Below are 16,158 nucleotides of genomic sequence, written 5' to 3'. Positions count from 1 at the left end.
AGAGAGAGAGAGAGAGAGTGAGAGGGGGAGGGAGAGAAAGAGAATCCAGAATTTAAATGATTTATGGAGAAATTTAAATGCTCGTTCATCATTAATGTTTATAATAAAATATCTCATCGTCGATCAAAATCGAGAGAAATGTATAAATTCTAATATATTTTCAACGTCTATCTATTCATTTAAAATCATTTTCAATGATGCGATGTACTTGCAGGAGAATTGATTTCAAAACATTTATGCGCGTGCGAATAAATACAATAAAATTGTTCGGCAAATCAAAAGAAGATACAACGAAGAATTTTGTAACAAATGATAAAATTTAGAATTTAGATCGACGAGAATTTTAAAGGATCATTTAATATATCATGATCGGTCCTTCCGTTAACAAGCTTCACGAGGGTATTGTTGTTCTTTTGAGCGTACTCCCGACAAGGTCGATCGTTTCTCGAGATACGTTCTTATAATGTCTCTCACTCCCCTTCTCCTCTTTCCTCTCCTCTCACTTTACTCGCTTTCATATAGCACTCGCAGGTGCATGCTCAAGGTGTTCGACTTGGGTGTCTAATGAACGAGACCTTGGTATCGCGAGTGGATTTCTCTTCTGACATAAGTCGACTCGAAGTAAGGATCAAATATGATGATTCGAGAAGAATTTCTTTTTCTTTCCTCAAGTTTTCAAATTTATGAGAATTAATCGGGTTCGATTAGTATACAATTTTCGTTTAACATTGAATTATGATAATTATTAAAAAGTCATCAGTTAATTGACAAAAACGAATATTATGTTGATCAAATATGTATCTATCTATCTACCTACCTACACACTTACCTATCTATTTATCTATCTATCTATCTATCCTTTTTTTATCGCGTGGATCATGATCCAAAAATATAAATAAAACTATTTCTTCCTCTTCTTCTTCTTCTTCTTCTTCTTCTTCTTCTCTTCTTCTTCTTCTTCTCCTCTCGATATTCCTACTAGTCACGCGTTCAAGAGACTAGGTATTAAAAATAAAGAAAGCATCGCGGAGCAGGTGACTTTGTTTCTTACTACGTCGATAGAAAATCATGCGACTGATCGATTGTAGATAATTAATGAAAAGATGTAACAACTCATTTATATATTCGTTATATTTGACGTGTCTATGATTTAATGGAATCGATGTCACAAACTTCCAACGCCGTTGAATCGGTTGTAGACAAACTGGCTATGTTAAGATCATACCTCCGTTCGAATAAAGTTATCACGTGGAATTTAGTTCACTGCGGTGACGCGGGAAAGTTGACGGCCCATAAAAGAGGAGAACGAACGTGCAAGGCGCATGAAAAAGATGTACCGTCGAAAGTCGTGTACGTTCTTAGAGAGACACGATATTATGCGATTATTTTCATGAGCTACTTTTTTTTTTCTTTCTTTCTTTCTTTCTTTCTTTCTTTTTTTCTTTCTTCCCACACCCTCCTTTCTTTTCATTCAAATTCATTCTCGTAATACGCTTGAAAACGCATTCAACGATCGAAAGAATCCGACGATTATACATTTTTACAGACTTTTTTGATTTTTCACGAATCTGTCGTCATCATTATTAGTCCTCATAATCAGTCCGTGCGCCCTAATGAAATCCTTCCAAGTTCTTCACATAACGCGATAATAGTCTGAATAATATTACATAAGCTTCTTAACGAGCAGCTAGCGTGTTCCTACTTTATTCACTGTTATTAGCTCGAGTATGCCAGTCGGATACTTAAAGCTTTTCCACGGTACTAAATTCGTTCCTTCTTATTTCATTGCGGAAAGCTTAAAAAAAAAAAAAAGAAAAAAAAAAAAGAAAAAAAAAGAAAAAAAAATGAAAAGAAAAAGAAAAAAAAAAATAAAGAAAAAATATACCTTTTGTAAATAGTAGACAAGTTATGTTATTCTAAATTTTTCTTTTTTTTTTTTCCCTTCCTTAACACATGCAATCCGTATAATTTGTTTCCTCGATGAGTATTAAGTATTTTTCAAGAGAAAAAAAATTACTTTGAGAAAAGAAAAGAAGAAGAAGAAGAAAATAAATAAATAAATAAATAAATAATTAAATAAATAAATCATAAAAAGAGAACAAAATTTTAATGTAAATTGAAGCTAATTTTAATTTCAATAACGAATTATAATGTTCACGTTGGAGAAATACTCGTTTGTCGTCAGAGTGTGTAATTCGATAGGAACGACCACACTGGTTAATCCGTTTGATGTTATGAAAACAGAATCGGATAAACATTTATGTATGTATGTTGACCGAGTAGATGTTACCAACAAACATCATCCTCCTATATATTTTACCATTGTGTTGATCGTATCATTTAATTTATTAAAAACATCAGTCTTTTGCATATTGAAAAAATTAAAAGAAATAAAAATATGAAAAAAAATGAAAAAAAAAAAATAAATAAAAAAAAAAAAGAAAAAAAAAAAAAAAAAAAAAAAAAAGAAAAAAAAAGAAACAAACAATAAAAGAAAAATACATTAAAATGACGTTTGCCGATAAATTACAGGAAAAACAATATAATAAACTAAGTTCTTAGCGATTATTTTTTTTAAAGAACACCGGAAAAATTCTGTTTGCTATTCAAGGAACGTCAACTGCGACGTTCTTTTATCGAAATGTCACTCACGCGAGTGCACCACGACGTATTACAACTAACTATTTCCGTATAAAGTACTCGTTAAATTACATAAGATTGGAAATCAAATGTAATGAAGAATCAAAATGTATGTAAGAGAATGTACTAAGTTTTTTCTTTCGACGAAACATTTTAACATCGACGATTAAGACTATCTCGCAGTTTCATATTGGAATTGGACAAAACGAGTTAAGGAAAGGAAAAAAAATTACGAGAGAAAGAGAGACAGAGAGAGAGAGAGAGAGAGAGAAAAAGAGAGAGAGAGAGAGAGAGAGAGAGAGAGAGAAAAGCAAAAGATCGAAGAAAATGAAAATGCGTTGCACGTTGGAAAAGAGATAAAAAATCAGATCTTTACATACTCGTTCAAAAATATTTCAGCCACAGTTGTAAGAACAAAGAGTGGAGGATAAAGATGATATCCGCGTGCCAAAGCGTTCACCAATGTCAAAGAAGGAAGGTGCGCTCTCGATCTTCGTATGATCTTGCGCGATGGACTCGCGGTATGAAATACGGATATCGAGAGAGAGAGAGAGAGAGAGAGAGAGAGAGAGAGAGAGAGAGAGAGAGAGAGAGAGAAAGAAAGAGAGAGAGAATCGAAACGCAAACGCGCCACGTGACTAGGTCTGGCGCCACGAATGGCAACCGTATCGTTCTATCTCCATATTCTCTTCACTAGTATTTTTTTTTATCTTTTTTTTTTTTTTAATTTCCCTTTAATTCTTAACTTTATTTCTTCTTTAAGTAACAAAAAATAAAAACGATCCCGCTTATAACTCGACATAATGTTTCACATGTATTTGTACGAAATTTTAAAGAGGAAAAATATTTCGAATAAGGAAAAAAAAAAAAAAAAAGAAAAGAAAAGAAAAAAAAAACTTCCCGTCTCAAAACCGTTAGAAAGTAATGGACACATTTTTTGTAAAAAAAAAAAAAGGAAAAAAAAAGAAAGTAATAAATCAAATTGAATTTAGCCGCGCGACGAGAATCGTTACCGACCAACTTCAGACTTCTGCCAGAGTGGCGCCCATACCCGAAAGAAGAAGGGTTCAAATGTCATGGCTTACGAGTATATACGAGCTTAACACAGAGGGATACGTCTTTATAAAACGAAATCATTGACCCGTACCTCCGCCTCCCAAAGTTTTTGCTCTATTTATAATTTTAAAGTATATTTAACGCGACAAGGTTAATTGATTAATTAAAACCTTCGACTTATAACTCAATGATGATGTTATAAACAAATTTTATTTTTTAATCGAGGACATTGGATCTATTATTACAATAATTGTCGAGAATTTTTTTTTTCTTTTTTTTTTTTTTTTTTTTTTTAACAAAACGAAAACTCAAAATTTACAAAAGCGAAAGAAACAACGGTTAACCTCAAAGTGACATTTGTTCGAAATTGAGAGGAGTTAAGGTCTCTCGCTTTCTCTCATTCTTTTTTTTTTTTTTCTTTTTTCTTTCTCTTACTCTTTATCTTACTTTCTACAATCATATACCCCATATATTTTCTTCTAAACGAAGATTATACCAGGTTTAAGAAAGATACATACTTTGTCGATATTGTTCAATGATAATAACTGTATGGAAAGAAACTAAAACACACACATGATACACTCAAATCCTTATGCACTCACTCCGAACACATAGAAAATATCGGAAGTCCGGATTTAACACGCACGTGTGCGCGCGAATAATACTCCTTATCTTTTCTTCAAAATTATAGCTTCCTTTTCCTGTCTCTCTCTCTCTCTCTCTCTCTCTCTCTCTTTTTCTCTCTTCTCTTAATTTTATTATCGCATTATTTTCAAAAAAAAAAAAAGACGAAAAAAAGGAGAGAGAGAGAGAGAGAAAAGAAATGAATAATAAGAAAAAGAATAATTAAAAAAAAAAAAAAAAAAAAAAAAAAAAAGAAGAAGCAGATTAAAATAACCAATTTCTGGAGAAGATTCACTTACAGCATCACTTCGTAGTCACATTCTAGGAGCGTTCGAGACGCTCTCATCCAAATATCTTCCAGGACTAGGCTGCCTATTTCACGTTTGGTCCTCGTTTCGTTGACGATAACGCGAGGTTTGTGGAACACAAAATTCACCGAAGAACTATGTAAACGATGATTCAATATATCGATGGCAATCGACGATGTTAGAACACGATCAAAGAAAAGTAAGGAAATGAAAAAAAAGAAATGTATATATATGTATATATATATATATATATATATATACAACTAAACGCACGGAGGGAAGACTCACGAGAGAATGAGAACGATCCGTACTGGACGAAAGATTATGAGGCACTGAGAACGGCTGCGGTCACCGGTGATTGGTCGATCGGGGAGTTTCGGTATGCGCGATTTTCTTTTTCGCTATGAGAGAGAAAGATATATATATATATATATATATGTATATATATATATATATATTCGATTGTTTCGCTCGACTCTTTCACTCTTTTTCCGTAAAGAGAGAAGAAGATAACTTGTTTGCTCGTTCTGTCTCTCTCTCTCTCTCTCTCTCTCTCTCTCGCTCTCTCTTTCTTTCTCTCGTGACGGTCGCGTTGAATCTGGGCCAGCAGTGGCGCGCCGACGAAAATAGAACGGCGTCGAGACAGCTCCAACACCCTCTTTCTCTCTTTACACGGCACTATTACTTCTGAACACTCTCTCACAGTCAACGTACACGTACGTACTAGCTAAGTCTCTCTGTTAAAAAGAAGCAGCGTACGTAGATCTCGCGCCGTACATCTTCCCCCACTGCTATCCGAGCACTGCCGCTCACTCTGTCGGGAGTCACACTCAACGACCATGACGCGCGAGCCGCTCAGAGACTACGGCCACCAATCGGAATCCGAGTTGCTACGTTGTTCCTCGTGACGTCACGGCTGACCCTACCGACCGATACAAACAATGCTCGAGTACGAACAAGTGTATGATGTTTTAACTCCTCCTCCTCCTCCCCTCTCTAACTACTACCTACCAACCTACCACCTACCTTCCACCTTCATTAACTTCATCCCATGTAAAATCTCCATATTTACTTATCCATCTATTTATATATCTTTTTATTTCGATTTTATCATATGAGATGTTCTTATTATGCAGGGATTAATTTTATTCAAATTCGGTATTGTTTTACGTGATCGTGTGAATTATGATATTTTTTAACACGTTAAAGTAAAACGATACTCGATGCGTCACATTTTGAATGAGTCAACGATTCCAATGAGATTCAAAGTGAACACGTATATATGTATATATGAATATACTGGATGTTCAAGAAATATGACACGGGAAAGGTACACTTTTTTTTTCTGACGTAGAGGAACGAAGGAAGAGTTAATAATTTCGCAATTCAAAGAAGAGCCAAAGAAAAAAGAACTGTATACACGGATACGTACACATCTTTTTTGATTAGATAATAAGCGAAAATTTTAATTACATATATCTACGATACTTTGGGGTTTTGTGCCAAGTGTTAGGTCAACTGCCGTTAATTAATGTTTCTTTTTTTTTTCTTTTTTTTTTTTAGAGGTCGTTTACCCGGGATATAGACGAACCGAACGAAACTAGTATTCGTTTAATGCCAAGTTTGACCGAAAACGCGTCCAAAGGGGATAAAGTGTCAGGGTTAATAGATCAACCGCTGGCTCCTCCTTGATTCGGTCATTCTGCGGATTCGCGGGAACAATGTTATAACCGGGATAAATTTATAGCCGCGGAAATATATATATATATATATATATATATATATATATACAAGCTTTCCTTCGTATAACGAGAGAATGAGAGAACGTATGTACTTGGATACATATACGTATCTGCATATACATATTCACGTAGAAATGTATAACCCGGCATAGTTTGAAGATTAGTCACGTTTTCGGTACGAATATACCAGGTATAATACACCTGTGGTCGGTCGGTGCATTTACAAAATATACATTTTCCACAAATGTCAACGCTACTATAACTTTCGAGAAGCATCCGCTTGCAGATTTTCAAAGAACGAAGAAATAATAGAGAAAACGTGTCCCTTTGTAATAATATCTCAACTAAGCGTTTTCATTCATAAACAATTTTCAAAATTCTTTCCCATGGATAATCCATTCTTACATGGGTCTTACATGGATCTTACATGGATCCATGTACTACAAATATATTTTATATTTATATGACACTATAGAAGTATAGGGATAATAAAAACATTTAGAAAACTTTTAATTTTTTATCTGAACACTATTATATCGCGCGAACGAAAATAATTAAGCTTTGTCGGAAAACAAACGTAAATATGTACCTACTTACAATTATCTTCAATAATCCATTTGTAAAAACTTTGAAGAGCCAACTAAATTTAGATTTACTTTTATACCTGATAAGTAAAAGTCGTAAATTATATCTATTTCTTTGTTCGTTTAGAACATTTTATTTTTAAATATTTATCTTCAAATAATTTCGATCATTTTTATTTATTCGTCTTTGAAAGTCTAATTGGAGAAAGTTAAAAAAATATATTTCTAAAAGTCATTGAAACGATTCTCCGTCTGTGTGTGTGTGTGTGTGTGTGGGTTTCTTTCCTTCGTATAACGGTAATCTATCAAATGCCAATTCAATAAAAATGTTTCATGAATTGTGATTGTACGATCGTATTGTATGTACAGCTATGACAAATTTGATATTTCGAGAATGGCTCGACAATTTGTTGCACAAATATTTCGGAATATTACGGAACAACGGACGAATTTCAGTCGTATTCTTATCGATTTATGCATTGCGAGGAGATTTGAATTAATTGTAAATTATTACGTTCCGTGTTTTCCCAGTTAATCTTCTCTAGATACGATCGTTTTTGCTTTTAAGACAAGTATTTCGGACGTATTCTTCGCGTTCTTTTCTTCTTTATCTTTTTCTTTTTTTTTTCTTTTATTTTTTTTTTTTTTTTGTTTTTTTTAAGCGACAGTTCTCAGTGTATCCACGAGGAACAAGGAGCAAAATCTAAAATTTTTTTTAGGATTAGCGATCGAATTGGTCGACCTGTGCGTTATAAAAAGTGAGATTAAAATAAACTAACGGCAGATTTAATCTCGTCGGATCTCTCATCTCGTCTGTCAGATATTCGTTCTCATTCTCCCAGCTCGTTTCAGTCTGAGAAAAGGAGATTACCTTCGTACAATCTACTACGCTTGACCAAAGTTCATTTCTACTCTACAATTTACGATTTCCTCTGGAATCTTAACAGAATTCCTTTCGTTTAGTGACATACTGTGTATTCCTTATGTTATGCTGCAAGTTTTGAATATACAAGGAAAAAAAAAAAAAAAAAAAAAAAAAAAAAAAAAAAAAATAAATAAATAAAAACAAAAAAAAAATAAGAAAAAACCAAATTGCACGATTTTTACATTCTTCGTCCTACGTATCTACTACATACATACGTACATATTTATAATAATATAAGATGAATAGATTAAACGAGCGAAACTCTATTCTTATGAATTTCAATCGTTATTTCGTTCTACCAGCAATGACGAAACATTCTCTCGTCATGGAATGGTTTAAGTGATGTTTCTAGGACGATTGATTTTTTTATTAATGAAAGATGGAGGAAAGGAGGAATAGAGAGAAAGAGAGAGAAAAAAAAGGAAAAAAGAAAAGAAAAAAAAAGAAAAAAGAAAAAAAGGAAAAAGATATATGCATGGGAAATTACACATCTTGGACCAAAAACTCGTCGAGCTGGAAAAGAGTGGGCTCGAGTATCGTTAAAATAACCAATGGACATATGAGTTATGGACCTTCCTGGAAAGCGTCGAGTCTCGGTGTAAAAGGTCAGGGTCGCCGATACGTCGAACAGCTGGCTAACGATTTTCGAAAGAAGACTGGAGAGAGAGAGAGAGAGTGAGAGAGAGAAAAAAATAAAAATAAGAAAATCGCAGCGGAAGAGTCTACTTTCGTGGATTCGTCTGGGCGAAAAAAAAAGAACTATAGTATTACAAAGTATAGTAACATCTGACAATAGTCTGATCAATTCTAATTAATTCCCGATAAATCAGATATGATAAATAATATATGAAAGAATTCTCTGTTATGATAAGAGTTGTAAGTTAGTAACGTTTTATAAATGTTCTTCCTCTTCGTCTTATTTTTTTCTTTCTTTCTTTTTTATTTTTTTCTGATATTTGATCGCATCGAAAAATCTTCCAAGGAAGATTTTCTCTTCTTCGATCGTTGATGCAATCGTAGAGGTCCATTGCTGTAAGAAAAACGTAATCTCGAGACGTGCAAGCGTATCGGTTCTTTCTCTCGAATCGACAGAGTTTTCAGGGAAGCTAGATGTTCAACAAGTATGCCCGGAGAAGAGAGAGAGAGAGAGAGAGAGAGAGAGAAAGAATAAAAAATAGAATTCCTCTGGTTGCAAGCGAGAGAACTCTCTCGTTTCTTCCTTCTTTTTTCCTTCCTTTCTTTCTTTCTTTCTTTCTTTTATTTCTTCATCCATCCATCCATCCATCCATCCTTTTTCTCTCTTCAAAATGTCATCATCGTTCACGTTCAGACCGAGAGTCCAAGTTCCAAGAACAAAGTGTATTCTGGTTGTCACTACGGGTATTCAATAAAATACTTCAGAATCGAAAATCGTTTTCGAAAGGGAGCTTTGTTTATTTCGCACGGATTTCACGTACTTCGACTACTTTCTTTTTTATTTGACTTTTTTTCTTCCCTCCTATTTACCTAACCATTCCTGAAGCGTCCGAAAGATTGTAATCGTTTATTCCTCGAATCGATACGAAAAGGTCCGACCTAATTTCTCAAATATATCCTTCGTCGAGCTTAGAAGCCGAGTTCTCGGATCATTTTCAAAGTCGACTTCGCGCGTCGGAACGGTCACCTTTCGTTCGCTTCGTTTCGTTCATTTATGCAAGAACGAGAATTCGGGTCAGGCTTATCCATAATCACAGAGTATAGCTCGTTAAACTTCATGGAACATAGACACGAATTTATAATTAATATTTCTCCGGTCGTTTTTCTATTTTTTTTTCCTCTCCTCTTTTTTCTTGTTTTGTTTTAATCTTTCCGTTATATACATATATATATATATATATATATGTATAACTTATTGTATATTTCTTGTTATTTGTTATATTGTATTTTATATAATTAGTTATACACGAATGCACGGAAGATAAATAAAACGTCGAATAATGAAATCTTAAATTAAAATTCTTCTCCGATAACTTAGTTTATTGTGTGTGTGTGTGAGAGAGAAAGAGAGGAAAAAAAAAAGATTCCATTGAAACAGCACGAAGTTACGCAGCCAAGTGAAAACACATCAACGAGTTGCATGGTCTCTGAACCGAGTTAAATTTCCATCTTCGTTGCTCTCGACATGTGTATGTACGTATGCATATATGTATATGTATATGTATATGTATATATATATATATATATGTGTGTGTGTGTGTGTGTGCAAGACCCTCAAAGATTGCGCGCTATTGCACGCGATTGCATAAGGTTGCGACCAACAGTATTGCACGACATTGCATCGCGCAGGTCCGTTCAAACGATCGCGTTCGTTACTTGTATACGTCTACGAAGTGTCCTACTAACCGTCATCGTCATCGTCATCGTCACCGTCACCGTCACCGTCACCGTCACCGTCGCCGTCATCGTACCGTCACATCGTCGTCGTTGTTGTCATCGTCATCGAGTTCAATCTCCACATACCAATCTCTGAACGCCGATCGAATAGTTACGTTCTTGTTTCTATACGATCGACGATCTCGATTTTTTTTTCTTCTTTAAATCTACCAATGCACTAAATATATATGTATATATATATATATTTTTTTTTTCTTATTTTTTGTTTCACGTTAATGAATCTTCTTGATATGAATCGCGTGGAACAAACAGGAATGTTTTTAAAATAATGAACTTTGAAAAATATTATAAAAAATACATTTTGCTTAACATTACCTGCTTCTCTAAATAAATTAATTAAGAAAAAGAAGAAGGAGAAAAAAAAAGAAAGAAAAGAAAAGAGGGAAAAAAAATAGATCCTTTATTCGTACATTTGAGAAAAGAGTTTTCTAAGTCGAGAACACCGGAGAATAGTTCCGACTGAATGTACTTTCTATCTCCAAAATGTGAAAGAGTACTTGAAAGTTTGGTCCAAACTAAAACTGAAAAGAAGTAACCCACTAAAGGGGTTGGATAGAGACCACCATCCCACTTCCTCCCCCTTTGTATTTTGCCGTTTTAGCATCGTATGCATAAAACAGTCTGTTATTTTAAAAGAAGGTAGCAAATTCGTCGACGCGAATTAAGCTCGAACCTCGTTCATTGTTTTTGAGCTTTATCCTCCTAGCAATAATTGGGTTAAGGTTGTCAACCAACGAAATTTAAGATTACATCTTGGACGGCCAATTTTTCTTTTCTCTTCTCTTTTTTTCTCTCACTTTTCTATTCCATTTTTCTTTTTAATTTTCTCGAAACCATGCGTCAAAATATCTACAAAGTTCTCTTTTTACAAAAAAAAAAAAAAAAAAAAAAAGAAAAAAGAAAAAAAAAATTTTGATAAATTGGAGTTTAAAAAAAAAGAAACGAGTACGTTAAAAGTCGAAAGTAAATGTTAAGCATCGCTATTCGGTATCATTTATAGTTTCAGTTTAATTCAAATGTTGAGAATTGTTTCACCTTTTCCTTTTGCATTTCCTGTCGCTAACAGACGTCAAAACCGCAAACAATTTTGTACGTAGGAAATCACATATATATAAATATATAAATCACATCATGTATGCAGCAAGTGTATATCCGTGAAATAAGACATAAGGACTGTATAATATCGATAGGAATTACTATAGGGAGATATTTGCCATGTATTATACAATGTTATTAATACTAATTAGTAGCGTAGCAAACGAGATTTGAAAAGGGTCGGTCGGTGGTCCGTGATTTTGGTTTTTCCTAGTCTTCCTCCTCCTCCTTCGCAAATAAAATTTCTCAGGTAGAATCTTTGAGTGTTACCTACATAACCAAACGCACACTATTCGCCGACCCTTGGAATTCGAAGGAAGGAAGGGTCGTTGCGAAAAAGAGAGAGAGAGGGAGGGAGAGAAAAAAAAGAAAAAAGGATAGAAAAAAAAAAGGTAAACCAGTTTTTCGATCGCGTTCTCCTTTTCTTTATCATCGTTCATTCTTGTATTATCCGAATAAGAAATTCGATTTCTCGATATAATCCTTACAGAAATTTCTTATCCGCGAAGAGGAACGACGCTCGATCGGAAATTTGAAAAATAGAAAAGGAAAAAGAGATGGAGGGGAGAATTCGATAGCGAGCGAAAATAAATCGAGACGCTTATCGATTGATAATACTAAACGCATATATGGGTACTCGACGATGATTATAGTAATTTTTTTTTCGTTATTCCGGAAACAACTGTTTCCTCCTCTTTCTCCTCCCTTCTCTCCCTCCTTTTCTAAGCACGTACATCCTGTTTCATTTAATTGACGTAATACAAAAGGAAATTGTTCAACTTTGGCCATGCGGACGAGTGAAACTAATGATTTTTATTTTTGTTACGATACGATTACGTTTACGTTAAAAGAACGAGATAAAAGCGTAATTTATTTTTATTAATCGACCATACATTTATAGTGATATTTTTAAATACCCTATCTATCTCTCTTCTTCTTCTTCTCGAAAAGGGCGAATGTAACATTTCTGGGAAATGTTACGCGATTGTTAAATTTATCCTACTGATAACAGTGATAAAAGAAGACAGAGGTGGGAAGATAATTTATTACGTAAAGCTTAATCGTAGAAATATACCAAGACTCGAATTAATTGCGTCAGCATAAAAGAGAGAGAGAGAGAGAGAGAGAGAGAAGATGAGAGATCAAAAACGTAACGTCACTGATGACGTCATAGTTATGACGTAGTCAAATCGACGGATGCATATGTACGTACGTACACCTACGTAAATATAAGTAAGTACATACAAGTCGTATCTATAAAATAATCTCTCTGAATAAAAAGTCAAGGTTCTGTTTTACACACAAAAATGATTTATTTTCGAAACGTACGATTCAAGTCGTTGGTAGGGTGAATGATAAATCGAATGGGTGTTAAATCGATCGGGGAAGAAAAAAAAAAGAAAAAAAAAAAAAAAAAAAAAAAAAAAAGCAAAAAAGAAGAAAAGAAAAAAAAGGAAGAAAAATAAAAACCAACAGCAATTTCTTTACGGAACCTTAACACGTGTTTAGACTACGAAAAGATTATAAATATAATTACATTGTAATAATGTTTCGAACGTAATCGGAAATCAATGATTCCACGACCGCCGGTATTTAATCAATTACCATAAACACACACAACGATACATATATATCGTTGAAATATAGCGAAGCTACGTTAATATACATACATACATACATATATATATATATATATATATATATATATAAAATGTACATACATACAATTTACATACATATAATACATAGTCATTACGAGAAAATAATCGTCGAATGACCGGATATATCCTTGAAACGATAGGAGGCGTAACTACGTCTGTCCGATTTTTTCAATCCAATCCGGTCCGGTCCGGTCCGGTCCGTTCTGACGATACACACCTACTACGCCTACGTTCTTCGAGATTATATTTCCCACGCTGGAATCTAACTGAACCGAATCAAATGTCCTTTACGCAGCACTAAATCATTTTTCAACAAAAGAAACAGATGGCATAGCAAGTAATCGTATAAAAAAGATTATAAAGAATAGGAAATCTTAAGAGAAAAAGAGAGAGAGAGAGAGAGAGAGAGAGAGAGAGAGAGAGAAAGAGAGAGAGAGGGGAAAAAACGAAAAGAGAAATTTCATTTTGATCCTGAAATGTGATATATATATATATATATATATATAAATGTGATATATCAAAAGTTAGATAGTAAAAACAACGTAGTAAAAAAAGAAAGAAAAAAGAAAAAGAACATAAGAACGATGGTGGTGTGGCTTGCCCCACCGTGCTCCCTTCTAGTATATACGTTAGTTTTGCTTGTATGTATATTGTTGAGCGAGTTGATAAAGACAGAAGAGAGAGAGAGAGAGAGAGAGAGAGAGAGAGAGAGAGAGAGAGAGAGAGAGAGAGAGTGAGAAGGAGGGAGGGAGGGAGGGGTACAGGGGAGGGGGAGAGCATAGAAAAAAAGGAAAGAAAAAAGAAAGAGAGTGACAAAGCCAGAGAAAGAGAAAGAGACCCGGGATGAATATGGATTTATGAATATGGACGAGGGTAAAACCTCGAGGTTGGCTAGCAACAAAGCGAGTATATCCCCACCACTCTCTTTCACACACCCCTTATTTCTATCGTTCTACACTACCCAAGCTGCCACCTACACTTCCTTCTCTCTCTCTCTCTCTCTCTCTCTCTCTCTCTCTCTCTCTCTCTCTCTCTCTCTCTCTCTCTCTCTCTCTCTCTCTCTCTCCCTCCCTCTTCCTCCTCCACAACTTTCCCAGACGAGAACGGGCAAGGGGTAGAAAACGTGAAGGGACTACGTCGAGTAACGGGGACGTCGAACCGTGTACATTAAGCTTCCTTCACACCGAGGACGATCTTTTTACATCGGACTTCGCCTGATGTGGTTTAATATATATATATATATATATATATATATATATATATATATATATATATATATATATAACGGCACTTCGAAATCCTCCCCGTAATTTTTTTTTCTTCTTTTCTCTCTTCTTCGTCCTTTTTTTCTCTCCTCTTTTTTCCTTTTATTTCTTTTTTCTCAATTTTTTTTCTTCTTCTTCTTTTTTTTTTTTATTACATACTTTCCTTCTTCATCAAAGAGATTATATTTCCTTCTTTTTTCTCTCGCTATACTTCCACAAAATTTGGTCAATTTCTGAGATTGGTCTCTTTCAAAGTGAGTACACGATCTCGTGCCTTGCAATATGTATGAGACGAATAAGTTATAAGAATGTTAATGTTATCGATATTTTGTCACGAAGACGGTGAATAGTACACCGTCGGATCTTAACGAATTTTGTTTCTTTTTTTTTTTTCCTTTTTGAAGTTCAAAAAGAAAGCTCTTGGCTAGGACTTATAAAACGTTCACAAAGTCTACCCCGTAGCAATTACATTTTTTCTCTTGCTTCGTTATTTGAATCGACTTTTGACGTAAACTCCTTTTCTGTCGTTAACTAGACTCCTCTTTTTCCTACCGATTAAAAGTAATTACGCTCGAATGCACTAGCACACGCGCACGAACGCGTATATGTACGTATGTTGCAAGTTCCACTTTCAAAGGTCATCGATGCAAGTCAATCTAGACACGCTCTCGACGTTTCATGACTTTCTCTTAACGTTATTTCACGGACTCGTTTGGCGTTAGAAGAGAATGCAGTTAGGTGACCATAATTGTACTGAAATACACGAGAGAATTTCTAGAACTTTAAGAATGTGTGAATAATTCAGAGACTCATGTATTTAAAATATATATATATATATTTCATGATACATACATGTATCATTCTGAAGTAATAATAATCGTACAATCTATGAAAAACATTTTTCTTCATCGGACAACCATCATTATCGATTCTATTTCTAGATTTATCTCTACGATAAAATTATCTCTACAGCAATAGATATTTTATACCTGATGTATCAAAAATCATATCATATTCTTGGGAGTCTATAAAAATGATCCATTCTCGTATTCCTCGTAAAAATTTACGTAAGTACACATATATATATATAAAAGTATATACGTGCATTTATACATATACGTTATCTCTATCCACAATAATATTAAATGGAAAAACCTTTAGAATCGGATTTTTATTACGATGATTCAATACTCTCAGTGTTGTACAATGCCGTCAAATTTTACAAATGTATAAAATCTTCTGTGTATATATATATATGGTTAACAGAGGTATAACCTTCGTGTCGACGGCTTAGAGTCTGAACTACCTGTAAAATCGATATTTCAAGTAGGTCAGTAGGTTAGCAGGGAAAGGATGATAAGAGGCCACTTCGAGCGAATAATAACGACCGATAAGAGTCGCCGGCTAGCTAGCTCGTTGCCCGTTAGTGTTACTCCTCGAGCGAAGAAAATGAATAATCCGCTTCCGGTATGCGAGAGAAAACGCCACAGAACGTAATTTGAATTTCGAAATCGAATGGACCCAACGTTGATTACTAATTAACGTTTGCATGACACCGTATACGCGTCGAATTATTACCTATTAGCTGTTTCGTCAGATTCACATGAATATTAGGCTGTGTTTACGATCAACGTCAAATTGCTGGATTAATGTCCATAATATCTTTATCTATTTAATAATACGCTGATAAAATAAATTACAATGATCTTATTACCAAGGTAATATCAACCAGAAATTGGCTTTTATACGAGGCTAATTGAAAGCCAATAGGAAAATTATTTGTCCGATATTTTTCCGCTTATAAGTTTATTGAAAAATATTGGAC

The 16,158-nt window shown here is 34.3% G+C and overlaps 1 protein-coding gene across 9 annotated transcripts in view; it reads right to left on the bottom strand.

Moving 5' to 3' along the window:
• The window catches only part of LOC124952013 (PRL-1 phosphatase-like), a 74,668-nt gene that overhangs the window by 9,764 nt on the left and 48,746 nt on the right, over positions 1-16,158 (bottom strand). For 2 of the 9 annotated variants that reach the window (XM_047501277.1, XM_047501279.1), the window contains exon 1: positions 4,620-4,873. The exons of 5 other annotated variants lie outside the window; for them this stretch is intronic. The gene's annotated coding sequence lies outside the window, so the exon portion shown is untranslated. Of the gene's footprint in view, positions 1-3,020; positions 3,167-4,619; positions 4,874-16,158 lie in introns of those variants that run through there. 2 more of the 9 variants (XM_047501278.1, XM_047501280.1) reach the window with 1 other exon arrangement.

The sequence above is a fragment of the Vespa velutina genome, chromosome 10 (assembly GCF_912470025.1).
Source record: "Vespa velutina chromosome 10, iVesVel2.1, whole genome shotgun sequence".
NCBI lineage: Eukaryota > Metazoa > Arthropoda > Insecta > Hymenoptera > Vespidae > Vespa > Vespa velutina.
Note: the sequence above shows the minus strand (reverse complement) of the source record. Positions and strands in the feature narration are given on the sequence as shown.